The sequence below is a fragment of the Nerophis lumbriciformis genome, linkage group LG28 (genome assembly GCF_033978685.3).
Source record: "Nerophis lumbriciformis linkage group LG28, RoL_Nlum_v2.1, whole genome shotgun sequence".
Lineage (NCBI taxonomy): Eukaryota > Metazoa > Chordata > Actinopteri > Syngnathiformes > Syngnathidae > Nerophis > Nerophis lumbriciformis.
In genome coordinates this window covers 8133977-8152413 of record NC_084575.2, presented here as the reverse complement: position 1 = coordinate 8152413, position 18437 = coordinate 8133977, and the positions used below count along the sequence as shown (strand labels likewise).

Here is an 18437-nt window from a genome sequence, read left to right as displayed (position 1 = left end):
CGAAATCTTGACGCGAGCACGAGGGTTTGAGGGTTTTCTTGTACAGTCCATGTCCTTCTCTAAATTTGCAAAAAAGTTTCTAGTAAAAACGTTTGCAACATAACTTTCAAGCCATGCTTGTTTAAACTAATGTAAATTACTGATAATCAATGCTATCGCCTCAAATTGGCTATCATTAATTCAGTGTAGGGTTATAGACATCGTGTTGAAATCCCATGCTGTTCCAGGCACTGTAGCTGTCAGTCAAGGTGCCTGTTTGTTAAATAGGAGATGTTGGGCTCAAATCCCGTCAGTGTCTTGAAGTTTTTTCTGTAACACTTTCTCAGTTTGTTTTCAAACCACATGAATGCAAGCCAAATTCTATTCGTTTTGAATAAAATCCCAATGGATCCACAGAGTTTGATGTTTATTGCAATGTTTTCTTCCAAAAAATGCCATTTTAAATGTGGATTGAACCAGGACTCAGAAAGAAACACTACTTCAGATGGGTTCCAAATCACTTTGTTACAAGTAGTTTGTCTGGATATTCACCAGAGTAAGCATCCTGGAGTTTAAGACAGCAGAGTGGCGCAGCGGAAGCGTGCTGGGCCCATAACCCAGAGGTCGATGGATCGAAACCATCCTCTGCTATGATTTAGGTTTCAGTTGTCTATTTGACCGGTTCTTAATTTGAAAGCAAGGCCAACACTCATTCAGACTGCAGCTGTCTTCTCTAACTCTTTGGGAATTACACCTATGATTCCTGCTAAAAGAGAGGTTAAACATCTTATCAGTCAATCTAAACAGTACAGTTGCAATCCATTGAAAGCCCTGAGAATACAGTGACTTGAATGAATGAGAAATTTCACAGGTTTGTGCGTGACATTTTCATGGAACCCAGCATTCATGATGTTGAAGCCTGAGGTCTGCCTATATGAGAACCCTCTAAATTTGGTGTCGTGTGTGCTCGGCTGTACATGAGGTGGTCAGCTATGTTGCAAACTACTTTATGATGAAACACAGGACCTTGCTATCATTTATTTCCTTGCTTATTTATAAAGGTGTTGGAGCCAAATTTCCCTATTTGTTTATAATGCTTTTATTTTATTTTCTCTAATTGATTGTTGGGTTCAGCATGTTGTGTTTCCTTTTTTGGCAGATTGCTCCGCCCACTTCCTGTTAAGAACCAGGAAGTGTCGACAGGGAGGGGACTGTTGCTATGGTGGGGTTACCATGGCAGCCTCCTTAAATTGAGTTCAGGTGTGAGCATGGGCAGGGCGATTGGAGGACAAACAGTTTTCGACCGTGTGGTGTCGTGTCGTGTCATATCATATCGTGTTGTGTCATGTGGTGACAATGCTGGTATAATGTGCCATTCAAGGTTAGCATACTTTGTTATATAACTTACATTTGGTTTAATTTAGATAGTTTGTAATAAACGGATTGTCATATCCAAACACAGTTCTACAGTACTGGACATTCTATCATTTACACGCGTCAAACTGGTCAACACAGTCGCCCTCGGTACCAGCCCAAAGGTAAGGGCTGTACAAAAGGTAAGAAGGAAAGTAAAAAGACGGCCAATGGAAAACATGGTGCTCGCTAGTCTTATTGCTGTTATTAGCTGCATTGCATTTCTTGCCTTTTGTGGATGTTGTTAAATCCCTTGTGCACGTAGAATGTGTTCTACTTTGTAGCATGTTTTGTCTGTCGCAGCCCGCATTTCAAACGTTCTTCCTCTTAACCGAGTTCAGAAACCTCTTTTACACCACAGGCATTGGTGGTTCAGTGGTAGAATTCTCGCCTGCCACGCGGGAGACCCGGGTCCGATTCCCGGCCAATGCATTATGTTGCTTTTATTACATTTTAACTAATATTCATAAGGGACAAAAGCAATGTTTGTGACAACCGCAAGACGCAGGCATTCCACCCAAAAGGCATATTGGACTCGCCGAAGTCTGAAGCAGTGTACTTCTAATTACGCTAATCCAAAGACAATGACATCGGGACATCGTAACATGAGATTTTATAATTTTTTGGGGAGTAATTAATCAAGTAAACCAGTAAGTCTCTGTGGCGCAATCGGTCAGCGCGTTCGGCTGTTAACTGAGAGGATGGTGGTTCAAGCCCACCCAGGGACGAAATCTTGACTCGACCACAGGTGTTTGAGGGTTTTCTTGTACAGCCCATGTCCTTCTCTAAATTTGCAAAAAAGTTTCTAGTTAAAACATGTGCCACGTTTGCAACATAACTTTCAAGCCATTCTTGTTTAAACTAATGTAAATTACTGATAATCAATGCTATCGCCTCATTTTGGCTATCATTAATTCAGTGTAGCATGTTTGGTCCGTCGCAGCCCGCATTTCAAACGTTCTTCCTCTTAACCGAGTTCATAAATCTCTTTTACTCCACAGGCATTGGTGGTTCAGTGGTAGAATTCTCGCCTGCCACGCGGGAGACCCGGGTCCGATTCCCGGCCAATGCATTCTGTTGCTTTTATTACATTTTAACTAATATTCATAAGGGACAAAAGCAATGTTTGTGACAACCGCAAGACGCAGGCATTCTACCCAAAAGGCATATTGGACTCGCCGAAGTCTGAAGCAGTGTACTTCTAGTTACGCTAATCCAAAGACAATGACATCGGGACATCGTAACATGAGATTTTATAATTTTTTGGGGAGTAATTAATCAAGTAAACCAGTAAGTCTCTGTGGCGCAATCGGTCAGCGCGTTCGGCTGTTAACTGAGAGGATGGTGGTTCAAGCCCACCCAGGGACGAAATCTTGACTCGACCACAGGTGTTTGAGGGTTTTCTTGTACAGCCCATGTCCTTCTCTAAATTTGCAAAAAAGTTTCTAGTTAAAACGTGTGCCACGTTTGCAACATAACTTTCAAGCCATTCTTGTTTAAACTAATGTAAATTACTGATAATCAATGCTATCGCCTCATATTGGCTATCATTAATTCAGTGTCGCATGTTTGGTCCGTCGCAGCCCGCATTTCAAACGTTCTTCCTCTTAACCGAGTTCATAAATCTCTTTTACTCCACAGGCATTGGTGGTTCAATGGTAGAATTCACGCGGGAGACCCGGGTCCGATTCCCGGCCAATGCATTCTGTTGCTTTTATTACATTTTAACTAATATTCATAAAGGACAAAAGCAATGTTTGTGACAACCGCAAGATGCAGGCATTCCACCCAAAGGGCATATTGGACTCACCGAAGGCTGAATCAGTGTACTTCTAGTTACCCCCATCCAAAGACAATGACAATCGGTCAGCACGTTCGGCTGTTAACTGAGAGGATGGTGGTTCAAGCCCACCCAGGGACGAAATCTTGACTCGAGCACGGGGGTTTGAGGGTTTTCTTGTACAGCCCATGTCCTTCTCTAAATTTGCAAAAAAGTTTCTAGTTAAAACATGTGCCACGTTTGCAACATAACTTTCAAGCCATTCTTGTTTAAACTAATGTAAATTACTGATAATCAATGCTATCGCCTCATTTTGGCTATCATTAATTCAGTGTAGCATGTTTGGTCCGTCGCAGCCCGCATTTCAAACGTTCTTCCTCTTAATCGAGTTCATAAATCTCTTTTACTCCACAGGCATTGGTGGTTCAGTGGTAGAATTCTCGCCTGCCACGCGGGAGACCCGGGTCCGATTCCCGGCCAATGCATTCTGTTGCTTTTATTACATTTTAACTAATATTCATAAGGGACAAAAGCAATGTTTGTGACAACCGCAAGACGCAGGCATTCCACCCAAAAGGCATATTGGACTCGCCGAAGTCTGAAGCAGTGTACTTCTAGTTACGCTAATCCAAAGACAATGACATCGGGACATCGTAACATGAGATTTTATAATTTTTTGGGGAGTAATTAATCAAGTAAACCAGTAAGTCTCTGTGGCGCAATGGGTCAGCGCGTTCGGCTGTTAACTGAGAGGATGGTGGTTCAAGCCCACCCAGGGACGAAATCTTGACTCGACCACAGGTGTTTGAGGGTTTTCTTGTACAGCCCATGTCCTTCTCTAAATTTGCAAAAAAGTTTCTAGTTAAAACGTGTGCCACGTTTGCAACATAACTTTCAAGCCATTCTTGTTTAAACTAATGTAAATTACTGATAATCAATGCTATCGCCTCATATTGGCTATCATTAATTCAGTGTCGCATGTTTGGTCCGTCGCAGCCCGCATTTCAAACGTTCTTCCTCTTAACCGAGTTCATAAATCTCTTTTACTCCACAGGCATTGGTGGTTCAATGGTAGAATTCACGCGGGAGACCCGGGTCCGATTCCCGGCCAATGCATTCTGTTGCTTTTATTACATTTTAACTAATATTCATAAGGGACAAAAGCAATGTTTGTGACAACCGCAAGATGCAGGCATTCCACCCAAAGGGCATATTGGACTCACCGAAGGCTGAATCAGTGTACTTCTAGTTACCCCCATCCAAAGACAATGACAATCGGTCAGCACGTTCGGCTGTTAACTGAGAGGATGGTGGTTCAAGCCCACCCAGGGACGAAATCTTGACGCGAGCACGAGGGTTTGAGGGTTTTCTTGTACAGTCCATGTCCTTCTCTAAATTTGCAAAAAAGTTTCTAGTAAAAACGTTTGCAACATAACTTTCAAGCCATGCTTGTTTAAACTAATGTAAATTACTGATAATCAATGCTATCGCCTCAAATTGGCTATCATTAATTCAGTGTAGGGTTATAGACATCGTGTTGAAATCCCATGCTGTTCCAGGCACTGTAGCCGTCAGTCAAGGTGCCTGTTTGTTAAATAGGAGATGTTGGGCTCAAATCCCGTCAGTGTCTTGAAGTTTTTTCTGTAACACTTTCTCAGTTTGTTTTCAAACCACATGAATGCAAGCCAAATTCTATTCGTTTTGAATAAAATCCCAATGGATCCACAGAGTTTGATGTTTACTGCAATGTTTTCTTCCAAAAAATGCCATTTTAAATGTGGATTGAACCAGGACTCAGAAAGAAACACTACTTCAGATGGGTTCCAAATCACTTTGTTACAAGTAGTTTGTCTGGATATTCACCAGAGTAAGCATCCTGGAGATTAAGACAGCAGAGTGGCGCAGCGGAAGCGTGCTGGGCCCATAACCCAGAGGTCGATGGATCGAAACCATCCTCTGCTATGATTTAGGTTTCAGTTGTCTATTTGACTGGTTCTTAATTTGAAAGCAAGGCCAACACTCATTCAGACTGCAGCTGTCTTCTCTAACTCTTTGGGAATTACACCTATGATTCCTGCTAAAAGAGAGGTTAAACATCTTATAAGTCAATCTAAACAGTACAGTTGCAATCCATTGAAAGCCCTGAGAATACAGTGACTTGAATGAATGAGAAATTTCACAGGTTTGTGCGTGACATTTTCATGGAACCCAGCATTCATGATGTTGAAGCCTGAGGTCTGCCTATATGAGAACCCTCTAAATTTGGTGTCGTGTGTGCTCGGCTGTACATGAGGTGGTCAGCTATGTTGCAAACTACTTTATGATGAAACACAGGACCTTGCTATCATTTATTTCCTTGCTTATTTATAAAGGTGTTGGAGCCAAATTTCCCTATTTGTTTATAATGCTTTTATTTTATTTTCTCTAATTGATTGTTGGGTTCAGCATGTTGTATTTCCTTTTTTGGCAGATTGCTCCGCCCACTTCCTGTTAAGAACCAGGAAGTGTCGACAGGGAGGGGACTGTTGCTATGGTGGGGTTACCATGGCAGCCTCCTTAAATTGAGTTCAGGTGTGAGCATGGGCAGGGCGATTGGAGGACAAACAGTTTTCGACCGTGTGGTGTCGTGTCGTGTCATATCATATCGTGTTGTGTCATGTGGTGACAATGCTGGTATAATGTGCCATTCAAGGTTAACATACTTTGTTATATAACTTACATTTGGTTTAATTTAGATAGTTTGTAATAAACGGATTGTCATATCCAAACACAGTTCTACAGTACTGGACATTCTATCATTTACACGCGTCAAACTGGTCAACACAGTCGCCCTCGGTACCTGCCCAAAGGTAAGGGCTGTACAAAAGGTAAGAAGGAAAGTAAAAAGACGGCCAATGGAAAACATGGTGCTCGCTAGTCTTATTGCTGTTATTAGCTGCATTGCATTTCTTACCTTTTGTGGATGTTGTTAAATCCCTTGTGCACGTAGAATGTGTTCTACTTTGTAGCATGTTTTGTCTGTCGCGGCCCGCATTTCAAACGTTCTTCCTCTTAACCGAGTTTAGAAAACTTTTTTTACTCCACAGGCATTGGTGGTTCAGTGGTAGATTTCTTGCCTGCCACGCGGGAGACCCGGGTCCGATTCCCGGCCAATGCATTCTGTTGCTTTTATTACATTTTAACTAATATTCATAAGGGACAAAAGCAATGTTTGTGACAACCGCAAGACGCAGGCATTCCACCCAAAAGGCATATTGGACTCGCCGAAGTCTGAAGCAGTGTACTTCTAGTTACGCTAATCCAAAGACAATGACATCGGGACATCGTAACATGAGATTTTATAATTTTTTGGGGAGTAATTAATCATGTAAACCAGTAAGTCTCTGTGGCGCAATCGGTCAGCGCGTTCGGCTGTTAACTGAGAGGATGGTGGTTCAAGCCCACCCAGGGACGAAATCTTGACTCGACCACAGGTGTTTGAGGGTTTTCTTGTACAGCCCATGTCCTTCTCTAAATTTGCAAAAAAGTTTCTAGTTAAAACGTGTGCCACGTTTGCAACATAACTTTCAAGCCATTCTTGTTTAAACTAATGTAAATTACTGATAATCAATGCTATCGCCTCATATTGGCTATCATTAATTCAGTGTCGCATGTTTGGTCCGTCGCAGCCCGCATTTCAAACGTTCTTCCTCTTAACCGAGTTCATAAATCTCTTTTACTCCACAGGCATTGGTGGTTCAATGGTAGAATTCACGCGGGAGACCCGGGTCCGATTCCCGGCCAATGCATTCTGTTGCTTTTATTACATTTTAACTAATATTCATAAGGGACAAAAGCAATGTTTGTGACAACCGCAAGACGCAGGCATTCCACCCAAAGGGCATATTGGACTCACCGAAGGCTGAATCAGTGTACTTCTAGTTACGCCCATCCAAAGACAATGACAATCGGTCAGCGCGTTCGGCTGTTAACTGAGAGGATGGTGGTTCAAGCCCACCCAGGGACGAAATCTTGACTCGAGCACGGGGGTTTGAGGGTTTTCTTGTACAGCCCATGTCCTTCTCTAAATTTGCAAAAAAGTTTCTAGTTAAAACGTGTGCCACGTTTGCAACATAACTTTCAAGCCATTCTTGTTTAAACTAATGTAAATTACTGATAATCAATGCTATCGCCTCATTTTGGCTATCATTAATTCAGTGTCGCATGTTTGGTCCGTCGCAGCCCGCATTTCAAACGTTCTTCCTCTTAACCGAGTTCATAAATCTCTTTTACTCCACAGGCATTGGTGGTTCAGTGGTAGAATTCTCGCCTGCCACGCGGGAGACCCGGGTCCGATTCCCGGCCAATGCATTCTGTTGCTTTTATTACATTTTAACTAATATTCATAAGGGACAAAAGCAATGTTTGTGAAAACCGCAAGACGCAGGCATTCCACCCAAAGGGCATATTGGACTCACCGAAGGCTGAATCAGTGTACTTCTAGTTACGCCCATCCAAAGACAATGTCAATCGGTCAGCACGTTCGGCTGTTAACTGAGAGGATGGTGGTTCAAGCCCACCCAGGGACGAAATCTTGACGCGAGCACGAGGGTTTGAGGGTTTTCTTGTACAGTCCATGTCCTTCTCTAAATTTGCAAAAAAAAAAGTTTCTAGTAAAAACGTTTGCAACATAACTTTCAAGCCATGCTTGTTTAAACTAATGTAAATTACTGATAATCAATGCTATCGCCTCAAATTGGCTATCATTAATTCAGTGTAGGGTTATAGACATCGTGTTGAAATCCCATGCTGTTCCAGGCACTGTAGCTGTCAGTCAAGGTGCCTGTTTGTTAAATAGGAGATGTTGGGCTCAAATCCCGTCAGTGTCTTGAAGTTTTTTCTGTAACACTTTCTCAGTTTGTTTTCAAACCACATGAATGCAAGCCAAATTCTATTCGTTTTGAATAAAATCCCAATGGATCCACAGAGTTTGATGTTTACTGCAATGTTTTCTTCCAAAAAATGCCATTTTAAATGTGGATTGAACCAGGACTCAGAAAGAAACACTACTTCAGATGGGTTCCAAATCACTTTGTTACAAGTAGTTTGTCTGGATATTCACCAGAGTAAGCATCCTGGAGTTTAAGACAGCAGAGTGGTGCAGCGGAAGCGTGCTGGGCCCATAACCCAGAGGTCGATGAATCGAAACCATCCTCTGCTATGATTTAGGTTTCAGTTGTCTATTTGACTGGTTCTTAATTTGAAAGCAATGCCAACTCTCATTCAGACTGCAGCTGTCTTCTCTAACTCTTTGGGAATTACACCTATGATTCCTGCTAAAAGAGAGGTTAAACATCTTATAAGTCAATCTAAACAGTACAGTTGCAATCCATTGAAAGCCCTGAGAATACAGTGACTTGAATGAATGAGAAATTTCACAGGTTTGTGCGTGACATTTTCATGGAACCCAGCATTCATGATGTTGAAGCCTGAGGTCTGCCTAAATGAGAACCCTCTAAATTTGGTGTTGTGTGTGCTCGGCTGTACATGAGGTGGTCAGCTATGTTGCAAACTACTTTATGATGAAACACAGGACCTTGCTATCATTTATTTCCTTGCTTATTTATAGAGGTAAGAAGGAAAGTAAAAAGACCTTGTTTCCACCCTGTTTCGAACAGGGGACCTTTCGCATGTGAGGCGAATGTGATAACCACTACACCATGGAAACTGCTGCAAGTTGCAGACCTTTATCAAGACTTACAAGTTGATTTTCGGCCAATGGAAAACATGGTGCTTGCTAGTCTTATTGCTGTTATTAGCTGCATTGCAATTCTTGCCTTTTGTGGATGTTGTTAAATCCCTTGTGCACGTAGAATGTGTTTTACTTTGTAGCATGTTTTTTGTGTCGCAGCCCGCATTTCAAACGTTCTTCCTCTTAACCGAGTTCAGAAACCTCTTTTACTCCACAGGCGTTGGTGATTCAGTGGTAGAATTCTCGCCTGCCACGCGGGAGACCTGGGTCCGATTCCAGGCCAATGCATTCTGTTGCTTTTATTACATTTTAACTAATATTCATTAGGGACAAAAGCAATGTTTGTGACAACCGCAAGACGCAGGCATTCCACCCAAAAGGCATATTGGACTCACCGAAGACTGAAGCAGTGTACTTCTCGTTACGCTAATCCAAAGACAATGACATCAGGACATCGTAACATGAGATTTTATAATTTTTTGGGGAGTAATGAATCATGTAAACCAGTAAGTCTCTGTGGCGCAATCGGTCAGCGCGTTCGGCTAGTAAACGTGTGCCACGTTTGCAACATAACTTTCAGCCATTCTTGTTTAAACTAATGTCAATTATTGATAATCAATGCTATCGCCTCATATTGGCTATCATTAATTCAGTGTAGCATGTTTGGTCCGTCGCAGCCCGCATTTCAAACGTTCTTCCTCTTAACCGAGTTCATAAATCTCTTTTACTCCACAGTCATTGGTGGTTCAGTGGTAGAATTTTCGCCTGCCACGCGGGAGACCCAGTCCGATTCCCTGCCAATGCATTCTGTTGCTTTTATTACATTTTAACTAATATTCATAAGGGACAAAAGCAATGTTTGTGACAACCGCAAAACGCAGGCATTCCACCCAAAGGGCATATTGGACTCACCGAAGGCTGAATCAGTGTACTTCTAGTTACGCCCATCCAAAGACAATGACAATCGGTCAGCGCGTTCAGCTGTTAACTGAGAGGATAGTGGTTCAAGCCCACCCAGGGACGAAATCTTGACGCGAGCACGAGGGTTTGAGGGTTTTCTTGTACAGCCCATGTCCTTCTCTAAATTTGCAAAAAAGTTTCTATTTAAAACGTTTGCAACATAACTTTCAAGCCATGCTTGTTTAAACTAATGTAAATTACTGATAATCAATGCTATCGCCTCAAATTGGCTATCATTAATTCAGTGTAGGGTTATAGACATCTTGTTGAAATCCCATGCTGTTCAAGGCGCTGTAGCTGTCAGTCAAGGTGCCTGTTTGTTACATAGGAGATGTTGGGCTCAAATCCCGTCAGTGTCTTGAAGTTTTTTCTGTAACACTTTCTCAGTTTGTTTTCAAAACACAAAATGAATGCAAGCCAAATCCCCCCCCCCCCCCCCCCCCTCCTCCAGACCCCAGATTGTAAATAATGTAAATAATTCAATGTGATTCTCTTGTGTGATGACTGTATTATGACGTTAGTATATATATGAACCCCGACTTAAACAAGTTGAAAAACTTATTGGGGTGTTACCATTTAGTGGTCAATTATACGGAATATGTACTTCACTGTGCAACCTACTAATAAAAGTCTCAATCAATCAATCCCTTGAGTGTGTGCAGTTTGGAAAATTGAGCTAAGAGTTTTAAATCACTGTTAAGGGGTTGTCCAGGAATTGAACCCGGGACCTCTCGCACCCTAAGCGAGAATCATACCACTAGACCAACAAGCCCCAAAAAATATAATTTTAGATAAAAATCTCATGAATAGTGAGATTTTAACAGGGAAATCAGAATCCCATGCAGCCCTTACTCTTCCGGGCTACATTATACACCCCTGCTACCACCAAACCCCGCCCCCACCCCAACCCTGCTCCCCCACACATCAACCCCCCCCCCCACACCCCACCCCCTCCGTGTGTCGGTTGAGGTGGGCGGGGTTTAGTAGCGGGGGTGTATAATGTAGCCGGGAAGAGTTAGGGCTGCATGGGATTCTGGGTATTTGTTCTGTTGTGTTAAGGTGCAGATGTTCTACCGAAATGTGTTTGTCATTCTTGTTTGGTGTGGGTTCACAGTGTGGCGCATTATTTGTAAGAGTGTTAAAGTTTTTTATACCGCCACAGTCAGTGTAACCTGTGTAGTTGTTGACCAAGTATGCCTTGCTGTCACTTACGTGAGCAAGTAAAAGCCCCGTACAACGTGTGGTTGGGCCGGCACGCTGGTTGTAGTGGGCACTAAATGCTGTACCATCACGGCACGTTCGAGAGAACAGTTGCCCTGAAATTTGTAGTCTGCCAAGTATGACGCTGTCAAGCGCCATTCATATAAAACTTGCGGGCCGCACTAACATTCAAATTTCATATTGAGGTGATGGCTGCGTGTCTGAGACCCTTGGTTTATACATAGCACAAAGCAAAAAAAAAAACTTTGAATGTAGTGTTATTTCATTCTAAATTTCAAAAGATTTTTGTGGCTCCCATTGTTTTCTTTAATTTGTGAAACTGGTCAAAATGGCTCTTTGAGTGATAAAGGTTGCCGACCCCTGGACTAGACCAACAAGCCCTGAAAAATCAAGTTTCATCAAAAATGTTCATGAATTGCGAGATTTTAACAGGGACATCATTCTGAAACTGGGTTGGTATATTGCACTTTTACCACTAATTTAAAGGTATGGCTATTTTCATGCAAAAAAGAACTAAAGGTTACAAGCTCTGGACCTTTTGCACCCTAAGCGAGAATCATACGACTCAACCAACATAAACCGCAAAAACATGTTTCAACAAAAAGTCTTACAAATTGTGAGATTTTAACAGGGAAATCATTCTGAAACTGTGTTAGTATATTGCACTTTTACCACTAATTTAAAGGTATGGCTATTTTCCTGCAAAAAAGAACTAAGGGTTACAAGCACTGTCCTAAAACAATTAAAGGTTGTAAATTGAGCTACCACTGTATTCGATTTTATACATTTTCATTGATCCCTTCATTGTGTGCAGTTTGGAAAATTGAGCTAAGACTTTTAAATCACTGTTAAGGGATTGTCCAGGAATTGAACCCGGGACCTCTCGCACCCTAAGCGAGAATCATACCACTAGACCAACAAGCCCTACGGCAACAGTTACCAAATTCTCAAAAAAGTTTATATTTTATCTGGGGAAACAACCTGTAACTGCACTTTTATTAACACAAATTTTGATTCACTACAATTTTCATGCATAAATGAACAAGAGCTTTTTCAGTAATTGAACCCCAGACCTCAGGCGAGAATCAAACAACTAGACCAACAAGTTCTGACTTGTCATTTTGCAAGAATCTCAATAAATGTGACATGTTGATAGGGAACAATCTAAAACTAGGTTAGTATATTGCACTTTTACCACTAATTTAAAGGTATGGCTATTTTCCTGCAAAAAAGAACTAAGGGTTACAAGCTCTGTCCTAAAACAATTAGAGCTTGTAAATTGAGCTACCACTGTATTTGATTTTATACATTTTCGTTGATCCCTTGAGTGTGTGCAGTTTGGAAAATTAAGTTAAGAGTTTTAAATCTCTGTGAAGGGCTTGTCCAGGAATTATACACGGGACCTCTCGCACCCTAAGCGAGAATCATACCAATAGACCATCAAGCCCTATGGCAATTGTTAACAAATTCTCAAAAAAGTTTATATTTTATCTAGGGCGATAACCTGTAACTGCAATTTTATTAACAAAAATTTTGATTCACTACAATTTTCATGCATAAATGAACAAGAGCTTTTTCAGTAATTGAACCCCAGACATCAGGCGAGAATCATACGACTAGACCAACAAGCTCTGACTTGTGATTTTGCAAAAATCTCAATAAATGTGACATGTTGATAGGGAACACAATCTAAAGCTATAGGTTAGTATAATACACTTTTACCACTAATTTAAAGGTTTGGATATTTTCCTGCAAAAAAGAACTAAGGGTTACAAGCTCTGTCCTAAAACAATTAGAACTAGAAAATTGAGGTATCACTGCATTTTTTTAAATTATTTTCATTGATCCCTTGAGTGTTTGCAGTTTGGAAAATTGAGCTGAGGGTTCAAAAGCACTGTTAAGGGCTTGTCCGGGAATTGAACCAGGGACCTCTCGCACCCTAAGCGAGAATCATACCACTAGACCAGGGGTCGGCAACCCGCAACTCCGGAGCCGCATGCGGCTCTTTGATCACTCTGATGCGGCTCAGCAGCTTACTTGCTGAACCCCCCGATTTTCCTGGGAGATTTCCGGATTTCGGTACCTCTCGCAGAAAACTCCCGGGATTAATATTCTCCAATTTTCACCCTAACAATAATAATAAGGGCGTGCCATGATGGTACAGCATTTAGCGCCCTCTACAATCTGTACAAACAGCGTGTGCCAGCCCAGCCCTTTGTTGTATGCATCTTCTACTTGCACACGCAAGTGACAGCAAGGCATACTTAGTCAACAGCCACACAGGTTACACTGACGGTGGCGGTATAAAAAACTTTAACACTCTTACTAATAATGCGCCACACTGTGAACCCACACCAAACAAGAATGATAAACACATTTCGGGAGAACATCTGCACCGTAAAACAACATAAACACAACAGAACAAATACCCAGAATCCCATGCAGCCCTAACTCTTCCGGGCTACATTATACACCCCTGCTACCACCAAACCCCGCCCCCACCCCAACCCTGCTCCCCCACACATCAGTTGCCCTGAAATTCGTAGTCTGACGGAAAAATCGGGAGGGTTGAAAAGTATGACGCTGTCAAGCGCCATTCATATAAAACTGGCGGGCCGCACTAACAAACATTCAATTTTCATATTAAGGTGATGGCTGCGTGTCTGAGACCCTTGGTTTATACATAGCACAAAGCAAAAAAACCCAACTTTGTATGCAGTGTTATTTCATTCTAAATTTCAAAAGGTTTTTGTGGCTCCCATTGTTTTCTTTAATTTGTGAAACTGGTCAAAATGGCTCTTTGAGTGGTAAAGGTTGCCGACCCCTGGACTAGACCAACAAGCCCCGAAAAAACAAGTTTCATCAAAAATGTTCATGAATTGTGAGATTTTAACAGGGAAATCATTCTGAAACTGGGTTAGTATATTGCACTTTTACCACTAATTTAAAGGTATGGCTATTTTCATGCAAAAAAGAACTAAAGGTTACAAGCTCTGGACCTTTTGCACCCTAAGCGAGAATCATACGACTCGACCAACATAAACCGCAAAAACATGTTTCAACAAAAAGTCTTACAAATTGTGAGATTTTAACAGGGAAATCATTCTGAAACTGGGTTAGTATATTGCACGTTTACCACTAATTTAAAGGTATGGCTATTTTCCTGCAAAAAAGAACTAAGTGTTACAAGCTCTGTCCTAAAACAATTAGAGCTTGTAAATTGAGCTACCACTGTATTTGATTTTATACATTTTCATTGATCCCTTCATTGTGTGCAGTTTGGAAAATTGAGCTAAGAGTTTTAAAACACTGGTAAGGGCTTGTCCAGGAATTGAACCCGGGACCTCTCGCACCCAAAGCGAGAATCATACCACTAGACCAACAAGCCCCAAAAAATATAATTTTAGATACAAATCTCATGAATTGTGAGATTTTAACAGGGAAATCATTCTGAAACTGGGTTAGTATATTGCACTTATACCACTAATTTAAAGTTATGGCTATTTTCCTGCAAAAAAGAACTAAGGGTTACAAGCTCTGTCCTAAAAAAATTAGAGCTTGTAAATTGAGCTACCACTGTATTTGATTTTATACAATTTCATTGATCCCTTCATTGTGTGCAGTTTGGAAAATTAAGCTAAGAGTTTTAAATCACTGTTAAGGGCTTGTCCGGGAATTGAACCCGGGACCTCTCGCACCCAAAGCGAGAATCATACCACTAGACCAACAAGCCCCGAAAAATATAATTTTAGATACAAATCTCATGAATTGTGAGATTTTAACAGGGAAATCATTCTGAAACTGGCTTAGTATATTGCACTTTTACCACTAATTTAAATGTATGGCAATTTTCATGCAAAAAAGAACTAAGGGTTACAAGCGCTTTCCTAAAACAATTAGAGCTTGTAAATTGAGCTACCACTGTATTTGATTTTATACATTTTCATTGTTCCTTGAGTGTGTGCAGTTTGGAAAATTCAGCGAAGCGTTTTAAATCACTGTTTAGGGCTTCACCGTGAATTGAACCGGGGACCTCTCGCACCCTAAGCGAGAATCATACCACTAGACCAACAAGCCCCCAAAAAAATCAACTTTCATCAAAAATGTTCATGAATTGTGAGATTTTAACAGGGAAATCATTCTGAAACTGGGTTAGTATATTGCACTTTTACCACTAATTTAAAAGTATGGCTATTTTCCTGCAAAAAAGAACTAAGGGTTACAAGCTCTGTCCTAAAACAAATAGAGCTCGTAAATTGAGCTACCACTGTATTTGATTTTATACATTTTCATTGATCCCTTCATTGTGTGCAGTTTGGAAAATTAAGCTAAGAGTTTTAAATCACTGTTAAGGGCTTGTCCAGGAATTGAACCTGGGACCTTACGCACCCTAAACAAGAATCATACCACTAGACCAACAAGCCCCAAAAATTATCATTTTAGATAAAAATCTCATGAATTGTGAGATTTTAACAAGGAAATCATTCTGAAATTGTGTTATTATATTGCACTTTTACCACTAATTTAAAGGGGAACATTATCACCAGACCTATGTAAGCGTCAATATATACCTTGATGTTGCAGAAAAAAGACCATATAATTTTTTGACCGATTTCCGAACTCTAAATGGGTGAATTTTGGCGAATTAAACGCCTTTCTAATATTCGCTCTCGGAGCGATGACGTCACAACGTGACGTCACATCGGGAAGCAATCCGCCATTTTCTCACTTTCGTCGGTGTGTTGTCGGAGGGTGTAACAACACGAACAGGGACGGATTCAAGTTGCACCAGTGGCCCAAAGATGTGAAAGTGGCAAGAAATTGGATGAAATTTGTTCAAAATACGAGGCTGTGGGGAAAGCCGACGAAATGGTCAGTCGTTTGTTCCGCACACTTTACCGACGAAAGCTATGCTACGACAGAGATGGCAAGAATGTGTGGATATCCTGCGACACTCAAAGCAGATGCATTTCCAACCATAAAGTCAAAGAAATCTGCCGCCAGACCCCCATTGAATCTGCCAGAGTGTGTGAGCAATTCAGAGACAAAGGACCTCGGTAGCACGGCAAGCAATGGCGGCAGTTTGTTCCCGCAGACGAGCGAGCTAAACCCCCTGGAGGTCTTGGCTCACACCGTCCCTTATGCCACCGAAGAGGATCAAGAGAAGAATATCGACCCTAGCTTCCCTGGCCTGCTGACATCAACTCCAAAACTGGACAGATCAGCTTTCAGGAAAAGAGAGCGGATGAGGGTATGTCTACAGAATATATTAATTAATGAAAACTTTATTCATTACTCATGATTTTACGTAAATGATTATACATAAACTGTGTTTACCAATAATTTAGCTTAAAAACATTAATTTTTTTCAATCATTCGAGTACATTCGGGTAGTCTTGTGTAATGCAGTATTTTGTGTCTATTTAGGTATGGTTAACCTGAGTGCTGAAATCGTGGAAAAATATATGTTCTTAGCGCGCCTGAGATGGGCTGTCTGCACTCTCAAAGTGCATGTTGTTGCCAAATGTATTTCATATGCTGTAAACCTAGTTCATAGTTGTTAGTTTCCTTTAATGCCAAACAAACACATACCAATCGTTGGTTTGAAGGCGATCGCCGAATTCGTCCTCGCTTTCTCCCGTGTCGCTGGCTGTCGTGTCGTTTTCCTCGGTTTCGCTTGCATACGGTTCAAACCGATATGGCTCAATAGCTTCAGTTTCTTCTTCAATTTGGTTTTCGCTACCTGCCTCCACACTACAACCATCCGTTTCAATACATGCGTAATCTGTTGAATCGCTTAAGCCGCTGAAATCCGAGTCTGAATCCGAGCTAATGTCGCTATAGCTTGCTGTTCTATCCGCCATGTTTGTTTGTATTGGCATCACTATGTGACGTCACAGGAAAATGGACGGGTGTATATAACGATGGTTAAAATCAGGCACATTGAAGCTTTTTTAGGGATATTGCGTGCTGGGTAGAATTTTGAAAAAAACTTCGAAAAATAAAATTAGCCACTGGGAACTAATTTTTAATGGTTTTAACCCTTCTGAAATTGTGATAATGTTCCCCTTTAAGTGTTTTTAAATCCCTGCAGCTTCCATGACTGTTACACACTTGTGTCTACTGGCCTGATACTTAAACCTGAACATTTTATCACACACAGTGCAACTAAACGGTTTCTCTCCAGTGTGTGTTCTCATGTGTGTGGTCATGTCACGCTTTCTGGAGAAACTCATCTTACAAACAGAGCAAGCAAAAGGTTTCTCTCCAGTGTGTGTTCTCATGTGTCTGGTCATGATTTGCTTTCTGGAGAAACTCTTCTTACAAACATAGCAAGTAAAAGGTTTCTCCCCAATGTGTGTTCTCATGTGTAATAAAAGTTCCTTTTTAGTGTTGAATCTTTTAGCACAAGCTGAGTGTCAGGTTCAAACACTTATGACTTATATTCATCAGACAAGAAGCAAGGAATCATGCAGAGACAGAGTTCAATTTAGCTCATGAGGAGAACACATGGAGCTGCACACTTAGTCACAGTCTTGCCCTACGCTCTAAGGTTCAGCTCCCGCGTCCCTCTATTTATTCAAGAGTTCCACAGTCAACATCACTGAGGCCGCCTCTAAAAAGAGTGGTCACATATTTTATGCAAAGCAGGTCCAGGACGCACAATACGTGACAGAATGTGGTGGGGGCCTTGTGATTTCGCCTTGTCTCCGCTTTGTCTGCATGTTGTCATCTTATCTTCATTGAGGTCCTTAAAGTCTCTGCTTCGTCTGCGTGTTGTCGTCTTATCTTCGTTGAGGTCCTTGAAGTCCTTGGCTGTTAGCGGGCTAAAACAAAGATAACATCTGTGGCTGAGGCCACCCCTCAGACAAGACGTTTTTGTCCTTGCACAAATAGAAAAGTCTATCTTGAGCACAATAACTAATAACTAAAGCAACAGACTTTAAGGATACTAAAGTTAGTGTGATAATATATACATAATTATTCTAACACTGAGCAAGCAAAAAGTTTCTTTTCAGTGTGTGTTCTCATGTGTAATATAATTTTCTTCTTAGTGTTGAATCTTTTAGCACAAGCTGAGCAAGCAAAAGGTTTCTCTCCAGTGTGTGTTCTCATGTGTATGGTCATGTCACCCTTTCTGGAGAAACTCTTCTTACAAACAGAGCAAGTAAAAGGTTTCTCTCCAGTGTGTGTTCTCATGTGTGTAGTCATGTGTTCCTTTCTGGAGAAACTCTTCTTACAAACAGAGCAAGTAAAAGGTTTCTCACCTGAGTGTGTTCTCATGTGTAATATAATTTTCTTCTTAGTGTTGAATCTTTTAGCACAAGCTGAGCAAGCAAAAGGTTTCTCTCC

The 18437-nt window shown here is 41.3% G+C and overlaps 1 protein-coding gene and 10 non-coding genes across 11 annotated transcripts in view; 7 read left to right on the top strand and 4 right to left on the bottom strand.

Annotated features, from left to right (window-relative positions):
- LOC133570492 (uncharacterized) overlaps positions 1-18437 on the bottom strand; it is a 46321-nt gene that overhangs the window by 14188 nt on the left and 13696 nt on the right. The window lies entirely within an intron of this gene.
- Positions 1754-1824, top strand: trnag-gcc (transfer RNA glycine (anticodon GCC)). The gene has a single exon. It is a non-coding gene; the product is annotated as a tRNA-Gly (tRNA).
- Positions 2047-2120, top strand: trnan-guu (transfer RNA asparagine (anticodon GUU)). Its single transcript has one exon. It is a non-coding gene; the product is annotated as a tRNA-Asn (tRNA).
- trnag-gcc (transfer RNA glycine (anticodon GCC)) lies at positions 2394-2464 on the top strand. The gene has a single exon. It is a non-coding gene; the product is annotated as a tRNA-Gly (tRNA).
- Positions 2687-2760, top strand: trnan-guu (transfer RNA asparagine (anticodon GUU)). The gene has a single exon. It is a non-coding gene; the product is annotated as a tRNA-Asn (tRNA).
- On the top strand, positions 3587-3657 carry trnag-gcc (transfer RNA glycine (anticodon GCC)). Its single transcript has one exon. It is a non-coding gene; the product is annotated as a tRNA-Gly (tRNA).
- trnan-guu (transfer RNA asparagine (anticodon GUU)) lies at positions 6552-6625 on the top strand. The gene has a single exon. It is a non-coding gene; the product is annotated as a tRNA-Asn (tRNA).
- trnag-gcc (transfer RNA glycine (anticodon GCC)) lies at positions 7452-7522 on the top strand. Its single transcript has one exon. It is a non-coding gene; the product is annotated as a tRNA-Gly (tRNA).
- Positions 8807-8879, bottom strand: trnav-cac (transfer RNA valine (anticodon CAC)). Its single transcript has one exon. It is a non-coding gene; the product is annotated as a tRNA-Val (tRNA).
- trnap-ugg (transfer RNA proline (anticodon UGG)) lies at positions 14401-14472 on the bottom strand. The gene has a single exon. It is a non-coding gene; the product is annotated as a tRNA-Pro (tRNA).
- trnap-ugg (transfer RNA proline (anticodon UGG)) lies at positions 14746-14817 on the bottom strand. Its single transcript has one exon. It is a non-coding gene; the product is annotated as a tRNA-Pro (tRNA).